This window comes from Felis catus, chromosome B1 (genome assembly GCF_018350175.1).
Source record: "Felis catus isolate Fca126 chromosome B1, F.catus_Fca126_mat1.0, whole genome shotgun sequence".
Taxonomy (NCBI): Eukaryota; Metazoa; Chordata; class Mammalia; order Carnivora; family Felidae; genus Felis; species Felis catus.
In genome coordinates, this window is record NC_058371.1 from 18,254,108 (window position 1) to 18,268,509 (window position 14,402).

A 14,402-nucleotide genomic window follows, 5' to 3' on the forward strand; every position below is an offset into this window, starting at 1 on the left:
TTATTATTATATATTTTCTCAATACATAGAAAAAAAGTATGATGACTTAATCATGTGGGAAAACATAAAATTTGGATGTGAAAGAGAGGTCCTGATATTCACAAAGGTTGGGAACCAGTTAATAAGAGGATCCTGATGAGAAGATTGTACATTTCAAAGTATGCGTGTAAAAGTGTCCCACTTTGCCTTCTGGCTATACCCTGTTCCTCTGCCTAAAATTCAAGTGCAGCCCACCAGGCCAGGTTGTGCCTTCTATTTCCTTCCTCGTTCACATTCTCTGTCAGCACATAATGGAAAATCAGCATCATCTTTCTTGAGAGTAAATTTCTAAAACTGTACCAGAGGACTTAATGTACTACAAAGATGTCATTAAGGGTTCTAAGGGGAAAAAACAAAAAAGATTTTGTATGTTTGGCCAAAGTAGATTATTATAGTTCTCACTCTCCCCTCCATGGAAATTCACACAATTCAATAGCCCATTAAGGGATTTGAAAAGTTTCAGAATAAAACAAATAATAAAGTGGCATTCTAAACTTTTTATATGAAATATCTACTAACATGGGAGGGGTCCCATAGGTGACCAGGTGGGGAAGGGGAAATATTCATCCAACAAATTTTTCTAGAAAATATTTAATGATGAAAAGAAACTGCATATCAGGGATGCTGTCCTTGCTGAGGCAAAAAGGGCGATTTCTACATTAAAGATTTAAAAAGGTGAGGGAGAACAGTGGAGAGATGGGTAAAGAGGTGAAAGAATGCATGACACATGCCTTTCCCTGACCTCTTCAAAACTTCAGTAAAAGTCTTTAAAATCAAGAAAGTGTCGATGGCAGCGGATGAAGGACAGTGAAGAAAACAGTGAAGGACAGACCAACACACACAAGATGACCACGGAGACGACCTGTATGCACCGTGCTCTGAAGGATCTGTGCTGCTAACCTCAGATCCGTAGGCTGCCAGGTTCATTCAGTTCTCTGAGGGGCAGCAAGAAGTAAGAGTTGTGCTGACGTGCAGTAAACCCAGGGAGCTCCACTCCAGTATTTTAAAGTGCTTTAGAATGTCATGTGGTAAGATGTAAACAAAATGACCCAGCTCTCTTTTTTTTTCCCCGATGGCTTAAAATAACCATGTGTTCAATTCATCAACCATCTTAATTTATACATGGCTAAGGCACATGGGATCCTAGATCTTGACCCATACTTTTCTACAGACAAAGAAATGATTTTCTGATCATTAGAACTGAAGTTTTTATCTTTGTCTCAATATCCTCTCCCTTTTAGATCTCCTTATAAAAAGCTATTTCAAGAATAAGAGACATCTTAATAAAGCAGACTTCTGTAAAAATTCACTTTCTTGATATTAAGTAAGCTTTGTGTGCTTATAATAGATGATGATCAGCATGAAGCCAGCTGGTGTTCACACACTCTGCAATTGAATGATGTGTTATTAAATAAAACTAATATATAAGCAACCAAACCATTTTTCCCCATAAGTATGGGTCCACAGGATATCTGCTGCAAAATAGACAACAGGTGGTCTTTTAATAAACCTAGGGATGGAAGTTACTACAAATGCAATGAGAATATGTAGGAGTGAAGAAAAACTCGAAAACATTGAATTTCAGGGCTGAAAGGTTCTTACAAGATCATGTTGTTTTGCCCTATGCCTTTATAGAAGAGAAAAATATGTCATTTCACCAGGGTCCCTGAGTTCAGTCTATTGAGCATCCTTTTCCTTCTAAAATGACATTTAGACTAGGAATTGAAGAAATGTGGAAAATCTGAAAGTAGAAAGTGAAAGGAAAGAAACAGATCTCTGAAAAAATTCAACAGGCCCATTTCAGAGATAAGTGCTAATCTTCCAAGATGTGCTCAAATTGGACTTCCGATCCTTCAAAAAGATTTTTAATCCATAAATTAGCAAGCAAGCTTTGTTTTAAATATTGGCACTGCTTTAGAAAACACAACCTACATATGGAGGGTAATCTGAATCAAGAATATGTACTTTCTTTGACCAGCAAATTACAGAATAAGTAACCACTTTCTAATTTAAAGATTCCTCCTCTTTCAGCCATTCAGAATTCAGACTTCAAGCCAGTCTGTGAATGCCAGGTTTCTGTTCATTACAAACAATTTATCTTAATTAGCCTGAAAAACTGTTCTAACAAGAAATAAATTATTGAGTATAAAAAGCAAGTTTGTGAAATGTTTAATGTTCATTTAAAACCCCTTTAAAAACAAATGGCAGTTGAGAATGAGGAAGGTTAGAAAGAGAACTTTTGTTGCTGGATTGACATCAAATCTTCCTCTGGTTGCGTGCAGGTGTAGTACTGTTTACTTAAAAATTTATTGTAACCGATCACGTCATTATAATCATGATGGTAATCAATATTTATTAAGGATTCAACGAAAATTCGTGATTAAAGGCCATTTGTTTCATCACAACAGGATCATTTATTTATTACTGTGTAAATTGTTACAAATGGCTCAGTTTGGGGCAGGAGGAACACGGATATACGAATTTGGAGATTAAGGCCAAATCTCCTTTCCTGGGTCAAATTCTCACAATTTAAGGAGGGGGCTGAGTAAGGCACATGGCTAAAAGGAAGCCAGTGGTTTTATTCATCACACAGTCTGTGATCTGATGGTATCAGTTCTGGACATTATTCCACCCAAAGCTACTCAGTTCTTCATTTTTCTAAATTATGTGCCTTTGGGCTCTATTATAAACTGTTCCAAACAGCACGGAAACTGCACTGTTCCCTTCCTGTAATTCCATAAGGCACTCCTGGCTACTGTGCTGTGTGATAAGAAGAGAGTGGGAGATGTTATAGTGGCTTTCTCTTTTCGTTTGTTTTTGTTTTTGTTTCAGCCAAAACAAGAGTGTCAAATTCATTCTAAAGGCGGTGGGGTGGCGGAGAGAGTGGAAGAGTCATACAGAGATTGGATGCATGGACATTTCACATGGAAAGGAGGTTCTTCCCTTGAATAGATACTCCCTCTTTAGCCATCTCATTGGAATAAACACTGTCACACTTCACAGCCACCAGCTGGATCTTCCCACTCCCCATTCAAATTCCAAACAGTCAGGGCAAACAAATATTTTTTCGAGACAAATTCAACTGGTCTAGTGTAAAACTGCTTTGGGCTCATCTCCAGGCCAAAAATATTGGCTCAGGGAAATCTCTTTGCTGTCAGACAAAGGCTATTACTGTAATTCTCATTCAGAGTTGTTCTCAGAGGATTGTCTCAGTTGATCAGACAGGGTGAGTCAGATAATCTCAAGGAAAGAGAAAGGAAATACCACCCAACCACTTTGAAAATCTCATATAAAGATTGATCTCCCTGGCTCTCGAATCAGGGAGGGAGCCACAGCAACACTCCTGTTTCTTTCTGTCCAGACTGCACGTTCCCCAAAACTCTCCTTTTTAGAAGACAAAGTTGTCCAGGAATCCCAAATATGGCCAGCAGTGGTTCCTGTCCCCAAGAAACTTAACTGAGTGATCCCTGATATCAAGTAGAAGTCTGATGATGGTTTAGAGTTGAGTCAGGAGGAAAAGTAAAACCTATCATGAAGAAACATGCCAAAGCCTTTTTTGCTTGTTCTGACTCTCAGTCCCATGCATCTGAGTTCATGCTACCAAACTCCCGACTACGAGTGAAAAATTCAGACATGAAAATTCTGTTCATGCCAAACCAAAATCTAGAAGGACCGTTCCTTCCCTTTCTTTTCAGACACTTAATCTGTAAGGTCTCAAGATTATCACCCAATCCCCAGGTCCAGCTTTGAAGTACACAATGTATTGGTTAAGAGGTTATGCTCTGGAGGGAACTGGCCAGGATTAGGATTTCATTCAATGCTGCACTCCCCCCACCCCTTGCTATACCTCACTTAACAAGATTAATTCTATAAGCTATGATTTCCCACTTAACAAAAGGAAGCTAAGAATAATATCTGTACTATGAAATAGTAATAGAATTAAAAAATATGATTTATAGAAACCTCCTATACAGCCCATGATTAACAGTCAATAGATGTTACCTCACAAAAAAAGAAAATCAAAAATCTATTTTTAACTAAAAGTGTAATGAGTAATTTCATTGTTATTTTTTGTTGTCCTGGATATCCTGAATAACCACATACAAAAACAAAAACAAAAAAGAGAGAGTGTGCTTAACATAGGAGCCTGATTCTATTAGTATTTTGGTATTATTTTTTCCAAAATATCTTCCTTTATTAAAAAATAGATAAATATCAAAAATGCATGTAACACTTTATATCAATTTCATGTAAAACTTTATCATGAGCATCTTCTTGTGTACCACAAAGTTGTAATCACCAGCACTATTAATGGCTATCTTATATGCCACTACATGGGTCATTTGATAGATACCTAATCATTCCCTATTTGTTGTCCAAATAAGTTATTCCCAGGACCTAAAAATAGAAAGCAGAGCCTGTGACTGATATTTTTCTGCAGATAGCTTTTCCCATGTATTTCCATGTTTCCCACATTTATCTTTACATTCATAGGGCAAATTTCAAGAAGAGGAATTACCTAGTCACAGGCACAACGTTTTTAAGGCTTTTGATGGTCGTTGCCAAGTTGTTTCCCAAGTAAGTGCTGAGGCAGTGTATAAAAGTATCAGTCACACACTGTCTTACCACCACTGGATTCATGTTAGCTTTAATCAAAAAGTATGTTAATGGCATTAATCAATCAGCATCTTCGTCTTAATTATTTATCTGCCTTTGTCTGTCTTCAAAGTCAATTAGAGAAAGAAATAGAGAAAATTATTAAGTTAAAGTTCCTTAATATTAAAAATAAATATTGGAGGAGCTATTTAGGAGCTAAGCCTAAATCTTAACTGGTATGAGAATTGATGTTTTTATCTAGATACCATTTTGTTTCAGTTAATACAGTACATATAAAGTGGGGGAGACACCTTTTTTCCTTCCTCTCAGTAAAAGTTTGGCATACCCTAAGTTCCACATCACTGAGCCATCTTTAACATAGCTTTTTTTTCCCTATGAGACCAAGTAAATGTAACTATACACAATTAAAGTACCCTCAAAGACTTAGTGTGGTCTTGGGAGGAAATTCAAATTGGGAAAGTTAGAGCACAGAGGTGAGGCCACCTTGCTGAAATGGTTTTAGTTTCAGGACTGAAAACCTATCAATCCTGTCATCTGGATACCCTCATGGTTGCTTCTATTTGGCATGTACTCACCGTGATATAACTCTAATATCTCTGAGAATATTTCTGGAAATTGTGTATTTCTTGCCATATTTGATCAATGAAGTATGCACTGTGTTTCTATTATGATGTAGTCAACAGAGACAAACAATCAACAGAGCTAGTATCTGCCCTGGAAGAATTCATCCACTTATCTATGAGCTGGCATGGGCTAAGTTTGGGAAAGTCCCAAACATGGAATATTTCTTGGGTACCAGTCTGATTCTTCATCTTTTTTTAAAATATAGATCCAAATTAGTTAGCATATAGTGCAACAATGATTTCAGGAATAGATTCCTTAATGTCCCTTACCCATTTAGCCTATACCTCCTCCCACACTCCCTCTAGTAACCCTCTATTTGTTCTCCATATTTAAGAGTTTCTTATGTTTTGCCCCCCCCCATTTTTATATTATTTTTGGTTCCCTTCCCTTATGTGCATCTGTTTTGTCTCTTAAAGTCCTCATATGAGTTAAGTCATAGGATACTTGTCTTTCTCTGACTGACTAATTTCACTTAGCGTAATACCTTCTAGTTCCATCCACGTAGTTGCAAATGACAAGATTTCATTCTTTTTGATTGCCGAGTAATACTCCATTGTGTATATATACCATATTTTCTTTATCCATTCATCCATTGATGGAACATTTGGGCTCTTTCCATACTTTGGCTATTGTTGATAGTGCTGTTATAAACATTGGGGTGCATGTGCCCCTTAGAAATAGCATACCTGTATCCCTTGGATAAATACCTAGTAGTGTACTTGCTGGGTCGTAGGGTAGTTGTATTTTAATTTTTTGAGGAACCTCTGTACTGTTTTCCAGAATGGCTGCACCAGCTTGCATTCCCACCAGCAACACAAAAGAGATCCTCTTTCTCCACATCCTTGCCAACATCTGTTGTTGCCTGAGTTGATCACGTTAGCCTTTCTGACAGGTGTGAGGTGGTATCTCATTGTGGTTTTGATTTGTATTTCCCTGATGATGAGTGATGTGGAGCATTTTTTCATGTGTCGGTTGGCCATCTGGATGTCTTCTTTGGAGAAGTGTCTATTCATGTCTTTTGCCCATTTCTTCACTGGATGATTTGTTTTTTTGGATGTTGAGTTTGATAAGTTCTTTATAGATTTTGGATACTAATCCTTTATCTGATATGTCATTTGCAAATATCTTCTCCCATTCTGTCAGTTGCCTTTTAGTTTTGCTGATTGTTTCCTTCTCTGTGCAGAAGGTTTTTATTTTGATGAGGTCCCAGTAGTTCATTTTTGCTTTTGTTTCTCTTGCCTCTGGAGACACGTTGAATAAGAAGTTGCTGCGGCCAAGATCAAAGAGGTTTTTGCCTGCTTTCTCCTCAAGGATTTTGATCGTCTTCCTGTCTTACATTTAGGTCTTTCCTCCACTTTGAGTTTATTTTTGTGTATGGTGTAAGAAAGTGGTCCAGGTTCATTTTTCTGCATGTCGCTGTCCAGTTTTCCCAGCATCACTTGCTGAAGAGACATACTTTATAACATTGGATATTCTTTCCTGCTTTGTCAAAGATTAGTTGGCCATATGTTTGTGGGTCCATTTCTGGGTTCTCTATTCTGTTCCATTGATCCGAGTGTCTGTTTTTGTGTCATGATTCTTCATCTTCTAAAACAGACTACATTTCTTGCTTAAATGGGTCACCCGATAGGTAAATGCATCTCATTCAATTCATCCATACGTGATGTTAAACTTCACAAATTATCCAGCCTCTTAATATCAACAAATATTGATACTTCCCTGTTTTCTCTTAGACCACATGAGCTTCCTTCCTTTGACATATTAGGTCTGTTTTTTAAACTCTGGGCTACTAATATTGAAGCAATTGAAAACATGAACACAGTGAAAGTACTCAAGATACATATGAAAATATAATATTGGTGACTACCACTTGGAATTTTTGTGAGAACTGAAAGCAAAGAATGAATATATATCTATAAATAATCTGTGAATCTAAATCTATGTAATTTGACACAATCACAATCCTGGCTCATGATAAAACAAATACCACATAAGAAGCAGTAATAGCAGATATAGTCTTCATCATCAACATCAAGATAACAGGACCATGGCAGCCACTTCAAAAAACAATTTGGAGGAACCTGGGTGGCTCAGTCATTTGAGCATTTGACTTTGGCTCAGGTCATGATCTCACAGCTTGTGAGTTTGAGCCCCACATTGGGCTCTGTGCTGACAACTCAGAGCCTGGAGCCTGCTTCAGATTCTGTGTCTTCCTCTCTCTGTCTCTGCCCCTCTCCTGCTCACACACTCTCTCTCTCTCAAAAATAAACAAACATTAAAAAAATTGGGCATTTTTTTCAGAATGTGAAACATAAAACTATCATATCACATGGCAACTCCAGTCCTAGGAATCTATCCAAGAGAAATGAAACATATATTCACACAAAGACTTGCACATAAATGTTCATAGCAGCATTATTCATAATTTCTAAAACTGAAAACAACTAAACACTCTGTCAGTTGGTGAATGGATAAGCAAACTGTGGTATGCTATCCCCTATAGCATATGATGGGATATTTCTGGGCATTAAAAAAGAATGAGCCATGGACACGTACATCTCGCTATGTGAAAGAAGCCAAACACAAGAGATGACAGACTTAAGATTCCATTTATATGAAATGTCCAGAAAGGGCAAATTTGTAAAGATAGACAGTGAATTAGCTATTGCCTGGGTCCTGAGGCTGGGAAGAAGGTTCAACTGTAAATAGGCAGGATCTTAGGTGTGATAAGGAAATGTCCTAAAACTGAATTGGGTGATGTTAATGCCACTTGTCAAAGTGACCAAAAATCATCAAATTGTATACCTGAAATGGGTGAAGCGTATGATATACAAAATATACCACAATAAAGCTCTTTAATAAAAAGATAAAAGAACTAGGAACAACATATGCCAATTTCCTCATTGCCTCTTTTATATATTTAGAGGAGCTATGTCCACTATAATTGCATTTACACAGTTAAAGTTAGGACTAAAAATAGTATAATCCAGTTGATTACCTCAACCTAACCAATATGGATAATTTAGGCTTAAAGTGATTTTTAGATTCTGAATGATATATTCATTTGTCAACTATTTTCTAGACCAAAGAAAGCTGTATTCCATGCACAAATATGGTGGCAATCACATAACCTGTAGCACAAACAATCCAGTCCTTCTTCAAACACACATACATGCACCCACATAAGACAGCCATCAGTGCCAGAAAAAACTGGGCATAACCTTTCCCTACTCACACAGCATCCCCTCCTTGGGATTCTCCTGCCCCGTAAAGGAACCAGCCCAAGCCAAGCTCCTCAAGTCTGGTGTCCCAGAAAACTCACTCAGTGTGGGTGGGTTTTTTCTCTGGCATCCACCCTTACTTGTTGCAAAACTGTTCTCATTCTAATCCTCTTAGTCTGACATGCCAGGTTCTGAACTCCCACTTCTGGGACCCCCATCTTGATTCCTGACCTTGCATTTATGGCTTAGAATTAATCTCTCTCACTTTGAATTGCTTGCTTCCTGTATACCTGTCTCGTAGAAATCCACAGCCTGGGTCACTTCACATGCAATCCCAACCCAGAACTTTTGGCTCTGCTGCCTCTCACTACTTCTTAGCCCCTTCGAAGAGGAGATCACCTCTTCTTCTCTTCCCAATACAAAGAATTTTATCTGTACATCTATCATTAAATTTAATGCTTTCTACAATGTATTAAATGTATTTATTTATGTAGTATCATAATTCAAACTGTTTCATCCTTACTAGATGTCCCTCACAGTATTCAACACAGAGTTCTGCTCATAAAAAAACAAAGTATATTTTTGGATGCACACTGTTTGATCGAAATATCTGTTAAGAATGGGCTGGCTCTGCAGTAGTTCATTCCAGGTACCAGTGCAGTATGCACTGTACTTGGTTTACTCCTTGGAAAATATTTCTTTCTTGTGTCCTTAAGGCATTTCAAAAGGTGTGACAAAAAGGCATTTGAAAAGGTGTGAATTTGTCCCAAGTTTTGAACAAACCGGAGAAGAGTTAAAGCATTCTAGTGGCTTATTAATGTTAACTTTTTTTATACCCACTTATTTGTTAGATTGTGAGAAAATGGATCTTCAGGGGTCTTTGCAAAAGGACTGTCTGGTTATAAACGGATTGGAAAGTCGGTCTCACACAGCAGAGTGTGGAGATACACAACTCTACACCTAGAGCAAAATAATGCCAGCACCCCCTTCATCTCACTGTGTTATTCCTATTCTTAATGTTGCACTTGGCACCACAAAGGAAGTCTGATGTCTCCGAGGTGAGTTGCAAAGTGGCCAAACCACTCTTCAGTACACTACAGCTCGACATAATATTTGCTGCCAGCTTTTTGTTTAAAAATGCCATCAATTTAACATTAACTGAAAAAGTAATTATTCTCCAGTTTCACCGAGCTATTAAGAAAAAAAAAAAGTTCATTGAAACTCTAGGAGATGAAACACTGTGCTTTCAGGACCTGTTGGAAGTCTTTCAACAATTCAGAGCAGAAAAACATAAATTTATTTTTTAAGAAAAAAGATTTAGGAACTTTACCGAATGGAAAGTGAGAAAATTAATCTAAGTCTCAGAAAAGACGGTTTGGATCAACAAAATTCTGCAAACCCTACTTAAATCAGAGTCTTTCCATATATTCCAGAAATTCAATGCCATTTACTGCTACAGAATCCTTGGTTTAGAGACAGGCACACACGTACTTCAATCAAAGAAACTTCACATTAGTCTGAACTAGGAAATGCTATAAATTACTCTAATGACTAAACATTTCTTTATATCCAGTCACCAAGCATTACTAAGCATCTAATAAACCAAAAGAGGTTAAGGGCTTGTGGGCACAGGAGAGAGAGAGATGAAAGAATCCGCACCAGAGATCTCTACTTGTAATAACATTTCCAATTTAGTTACGAAGACTGAATGTTATCATCCGAATAACAATTGAGGAACGTCTTGCCAATGTATGTGGCAGAAAGTGAGTTTATAAAAATTTGAGAAGAAGGGGATGAGGAGTAGAGAGATTTGCAAGCTTATGGAGACTGCAGACTGTTTTCAGAGATAAGAATTTTAAAAATCAGAAAATACGGTTGTGGGCCCTGCATCTTATTTGTTAGGTGACTTTAAAACAATTCCTTTCTCTGAATTGCAGCTAAATAGAGCTAAAGGCGCCTTGCAAACTGTAAAAGATTGCTCAAATGTTAGTTATTATTTAGAGATTACCCCCTGCAGCTTAAGTAGAAAAGAATGCTTTTTGAGTGAATTGTAAATATGTAACTATACCTTTAATGCTAACATCTTCTTGACATTTTTATGAGACATTTTAATTCGTGTTTCACTACTGTGTGTTACTCAGTAATTTTAAATGTATGATGAAAAAAAAGAAGAAAAATCTAACTGAAAGAACGTTGGTAAATGGATTGATCCTGTCACTGCCTCATTTTTATAATTGAAAAAAGAAAAAAAAGATAAACACCCTTAACACTCATCCATGGGGCTTGAAAGCTAATTAAATATAAAACTGTTTAGCTATCATAGAAGATAATATTTTAATCTACCGAAAACTATTATAGTAGAGAAGTTTTAATTTCAAAGTATAGAAAGCAGTAGTCAGCATCAAAACAGTTATTTTATTTTTTGATATTTGCAGTTTTAGATTGCATTTGCTGAAAAAAAATGAAGAAAATTATACAGTAAAAAAAGAGAATATATTTCATAAGATGCTTTATCTTGAAATATTTTATTGGCACAGTTAGAGCACAGAGTTTGTGAATAAGAGAACAATATATACTGATGGTTTTGCAGTTAGACTATTTTTAACAACTGTTATTTATCCTGGAAACATATAAAGTAACCTATCTGCACATCAAATAGGCAGACAGAACTTTTTTTTTAAGTTTATTTATTTATTTTAAGAGAGAGAGAGTGTGTGTGTGTGTGTGCGCTCGCACACACATGGACGAGGGGCAGAGAGATGGAGAGAGAATCTCAAGTAGGTTCCACACAGTCAGCACAGAGCACAATGTGGGGCTTGAACCCAGAACTGTGAGATCATGACCTGAGCTGAAATCAAGTCAGATGCTTACCCAATGGAGCCATCCAGGTGCCCCAGGCAAACAAAAACTTATAAACCTTATGTATTACAAGATAAACATGGGAAGGGAAATAAAATATAAATGAAGATGTAATTCTTTTGGGAACTTCCCTTCCTTTGCAAATCTTTGTTCTTACAATTACACCAGCTTATAAAGGAAAAAAACATTTCTTTGTTGCCTTGTAATCCCAAAATCTTGATTTCTTTTCTTGATATTGTTTCCTAGAAGGCTTAGAGCAATAGGTAAGGATAAGCATAAAAATAAGCTTTTCTTTAGATGGAAGTATTTTCATACTTCCTATTTACAACAGAACTGGTAGAAAGAAAGACTTAATAAAATATGATAGTAATGAGACTAGTACAACCACTGGATCAGTGGTTTGATGCATGGATTTGTATACGGTGGCAAATGCATTGTACAAACAGCATCCTCAGTACCATATATACTACAATCCCATACAATGATGTGATCATTCCACTTACAGGGCACAGCACTATTTCCAAAGGCAGTGTGAAAGTAATAGACAAAAAGCAAAGATATGCCCGGGGAAGGCCTTGAATGTTGGGATCTAGTTACAGAAGCTTGAGAAGTAGATCCTCTTCATATCAATGAACTATTCATGGTTGACGCACTCTCAAATGTGTCTTACAGGTCTTTCCAATTGTAGCATAGACAAGACAGATTTCACTAATGACTTCAATTATTCACTCTTCTCTACCCACATTCCTTACCCTGTGACTTTGCAATTTCTTACACAATAGACGACTCAGTTCAGCAACGTGACCAGCTCTAGCCACTAGAATGAAATGGAACTCACGTTGTGCCTGAGCTTCAAGAGGCCTTGCATAGTTCTGCTTGCTCTTTTGTGCTTCTGCCAGCCAGCCCATGGGTCCCAGGAAGAGGATAAAAGACTCATAGAACAGATCCCTACTCAGGTACTCCAACCCAAACAAGCTAGCCAACCTTGGGCCTGCTGCATATATGTGAGCTGAACTAGAACTTTCCTTTCTTGTCTTATCTGGATCCATTATTGCTGCAAACTGGTAAGGGGGAAAAAAAATCATTGCTGTTTGAAACCATTGAGTTTGAGTGCTTATTGCACAGCATTTTGTGTATGTGTGTGTGACAACATGCAACCAATATGAAGTAGCTAATCTCAAAATCATGGTCTTTCCTATCTCTAGGGCCTCTTAGAAAAATTCATGCTTTTAGCATATATGCATGAGTCATGCTCAATCTTAAGATACAGTACAAATGTAACAGAATGAAGTGATCAATCAAATGCAGAATAGAAAAAAATGTTTCACATTAATAAAAATATAAGAAGCTCTCCAACTTCCATTTCTGAAACAATATGATTTCTGTCATTATGGTTTTGCACATGATATATTTGTTCTGCTCATTGAATTAACTCCTTTAAGAAAATACATCTGGAATCAAATGCATATCTCCATGCAATATGTTCATCACATTCCATGTGTGTGTATGACTGCATGATTTTTCTTTCAGATTTAAAACAACCACAAGCATCTGAATATTATGAGGAGCTTTAAGACTATTCAGTGATTTATTTTTCTCTTAAGAAAACTCAATGTAAACTTGTCCTTCATCTGATGGTGGGATAAAAGAAGAACAAATTATGTTTCTCTCCTTTGTCCCTGCCTCCTTCAATGTCCTTTCCTTTCTTCCTGTCTGTCTCTCTTTAACCAAATTTGTGAGCCAAAGTTGGCAAGCACACTCAGCAATTGTTAAGATGTCAATGTGCATTTAACCCTCAAAGGAGATATCAAAAGGGTATACTAAATTTGTTACAATGACTTGATCCATATTCCTTTGCCTTAATTATCTAAACCCTAAATCAGAAAGTGTAGAGAAAGTAAAAGTATTTTTCAATTACTTTGGTAATTACTTTGTCCTTGTTATCTCTCTCTCTCTTTCTCTCCAACTCTGTCTCAAGTCTCTCTTTCTCTCATCCCAACCATATTCCATCTTTTTTTACCTTGAACATTCTTTCTCAAATATACTTCCATACATATTCTAATATACATATGTAGATATGAGCCTTTAGTGCATGAAGGTGCCCCTTACAGCACTTAGCATAAATGAGATTTTTAATAAGTGCTTGTTCTACTATGAATAAATGTTGTCTTGGTATGATAACTGGCCTAGAATTCATTTTGAAAGTCTTTGTGTTACCAAGGTTAATCCTTTCCTATTCACAAACTTCTTGAAAACATGATGAATGGCATCAAATACAGTCAAAGTTTTGAGGTGTTGCATCTAAAATTGTACTCTGTATTTATTAAAGTCTTAGTGAAATTTCAAAATAAAGCATACTAAGACTAATGTAATTACTACTATATTTCATAAAGGAATCTTAATGTATAACTGTGCATTCCTCAACTTTATAAGAGCAACAAAAGAATTACATAGAAATTCTATAAAACTTGTTGTTTTCCTTTTTTAATATTAGCCAAGCAATTTGTAATTTTGGTATTCTTACTTGTTTCTCCAGCAAGACTTTGAGAACACCCATTTGACTTTTCTGGTCTTAAATTCTCAAAGACATAGAAGCTTTCCAAACCTGTGACAATGGGCCAGATAGTAAAAATTATATTGTGCACAGTATGCTTAATACTGAAACTTGAAATTAATCAAAACTCTATTTGAATAAAATAAAACCTATCCAACCAAGAACACCTAAATATTATACCTATACAGTCATGGAAACATCAAAGCTTCAAAAAGCTTCAAAAAGCTAATGGATCTAGTGTTGACAGCATAGTATCACACAATATGTCTGGGAATCCCAAGGTTTTAATGTCATTGAAGAAGTGTCTCCATGAATAGAATTGAAATGGTCAAGTGACCAGAATTCTTGAGGAGGCGGGAGTAAATTACCTGCAGTTTACTGACTGAAGTTGTTCCAAATTTACCTATGTATTTCTTTTAGTTTTTCTTCCCAAATGGAAATTAGAAACATGTATACTCTTTACAATTTTACATTTGAGTTATAGCAGA

At 36.5% G+C, this 14,402-nt stretch overlaps 1 long non-coding RNA gene across 8 annotated transcripts in view; it reads right to left on the reverse strand.

Moving 5' to 3' along the window:
• LOC123384777 overlaps window positions 1-14,402 on the reverse strand; it is a 489,335-nt gene that overhangs the window by 89,019 nt on the left and 385,914 nt on the right. For 6 of the 8 annotated variants that reach the window (XR_006596304.1, XR_006596310.1, XR_006596305.1 and 3 more), the window contains one exon: window positions 13,885-13,965. The exons of the other annotated variants lie outside the window; for them this stretch is intronic. This is a non-coding gene — a long non-coding RNA (uncharacterized LOC123384777). The remainder of the gene's footprint in view (window positions 1-13,884; window positions 13,966-14,402) is intronic. 8 annotated transcript variants of the gene reach the window in all.